This window comes from Molossus molossus, unplaced genomic scaffold (assembly GCF_014108415.1).
Source record: "Molossus molossus isolate mMolMol1 unplaced genomic scaffold, mMolMol1.p scaffold_m16_p_2, whole genome shotgun sequence".
NCBI lineage: Eukaryota > Metazoa > Chordata > Mammalia > Chiroptera > Molossidae > Molossus > Molossus molossus.
In genome coordinates, this window is record NW_023425355.1 from 68945517 (window position 1) to 68947481 (window position 1965).

The 1965-nt window shown below is 46.9% G+C and overlaps 1 pseudogene; it reads left to right on the forward strand.

Moving 5' to 3' along the window:
* Positions 1 to 1199: 1199 nt before the first annotated feature.
* Positions 1200 to 1653, forward strand: LOC118635843 (annotated as a pseudogene).
* The last annotated feature ends 312 nt before the right edge of the window (positions 1654 to 1965 follow it).

Here is a 1965-nt window from a genome sequence, read left to right on the forward strand (position 1 = left end):
TTAAGACTTGACAGTGGTGTTTAAAGTGGGTCCTCCCTACCTCATCCAAACCCAGGACGGGGAGCCACAAACAGCAGAACACCAACACCCAAAGGGAAAATTTGGCAGACTCCAAAGCCCACTGTGATAGCCAAAATGGTGAAAAACAGAAACAAAAGCTAAATGAAAGAACAAGAGACTTCTACCAAAGAGGAGATAAATGAGGTGCAGTTAAGCAAGTTAACAGAACTAGAATTCAGAGCCATGATCTTGAGGAAGCTCAACAGCATGTGTAAGGACATGAGCACCATGAGTAAAGACATAAAAATGGTGAAAATCAACCAATTGGAAATTAAAAACGACATACCTGAAATGAAAAACATTGGAAGGTCTAAAAAGCAGAATAGGGAAGCTGAGGGCCAGATCAGTGAATTAGAAGACAGAGTAGAAAAAAATCAGCCAATAAGAAAACCAAAAAGAAAAACGATTAAAAAACAGGAAGACAGCTTAAGAGAACTGTGGGACAACCGGAAACGTAATAATACTCGCATCACAGGAGTCCCTGAAAAAGAAGAAAATGAGCAAGGGTTAGAGAATATATTCAAAGAAACAGTGACAGAAAACTTCCCTAGTTTGGTGAAGGAAGAAGGCATTCAAGTTCAAGAAGCACAGAGAGCCCCAAGTAAGAAGAACTCAAACAGGCCCACACCAAGACACATGATAATCAAACTGCCAAAAATTAAAGACAGCCCCCGGCAGTGCCTCCCGCCTGTTCGCCAGTGCCTCCCTCGGTCCACCTGCAGTAAGCAGTCAGTCTCTCCGTCTGTCCCTCCGAGAGGCTCCAACAGAGACGCCGGCTGAGCTCGAGGCCTGGGCTCTTACACCCCAGTGGAGGGATTCGTGATGGATGAGGAGGCGGGGCTGAACTAAGAAGGAAGAGACCCCTACTGCAGCCCTGGCGGTGGCGGTGCGGCTGCTGGGGCGGCAGTGCATAAAGGGGCCTCCACCGGGTGATGCGGGGGTGATGCGGTGACTGCTGCAGCAGGCTCAGGAGCCCAGTGGTCCTTGGACCTCAGTTCTGCCGGAACCGCGCTTCTGAGCTCTCCATCTTCTCCAGTCGACCTGTGATCACCGAGGCGGCCTCGCACCCCCTCAGCCCTTCCCCGGCCCTCCCCTGTCCCGGTCCCCACCCCGGGGGCAGCCGCCACCTGCCTCTCACGATGGCTCTGAAGAGAATCCACAAGGAATTGAATGGCCTGGCACGGGACCCTCCAGCACAGTGTTCAGCAGGTCCTGTTGGAGATGATATGTTCCATTGGCAAGCTACAATAATGAGGCGAAACAACAGTCCCTATCAGGCTGGAGTATTTCTCTTGACAATTCATTTCCCATAAGATTATCCCTTCAAACCACCTAAGGTTGCATTTACAACAAGAATTTATCATCCAAATATTAACGGTAATGGCAGCATTTGTCTTGATATTCTATGGTCACAGTGGTCTCCAGCACTATTTCAAAAGTACTCTTGTCCATCTGTTCTCTGTTGTGTGATCCTAATCCAGATGATCCTTTAGTGCCTGAGATTGCTTGGATCTGCAAAACAGATAGAGAAAAGTACAACAGAATAGCTTGGGAATGGACTCAGAAGTATGCGATGTAATTAAAGAAATTATAGGATAATCTTTACAAATAAAGATAGGGGAACTTTCAAAGAGAAAGTCCTTTTGATTTCCATTTGACTGCTTTCTATGAGCCCATGCCTCATCTTCCCCTGTGCATATGTTTACCTGATACAGTAGTGCTGAATGCTGTACATACTTGGAACAACAAACTAGAAATACTGTACTTCTGTACCAACATTGCCTCCTAGCAGAGAAGTGTATGTGACAAGCCAGTTCTTCAGGCATAACCTAGGTGTGGCATTAAAAGCTTTCCCATTGACTTAAATTTGGATAACGGCAAGGTGAGGGGTGGTGGGTATGTTGT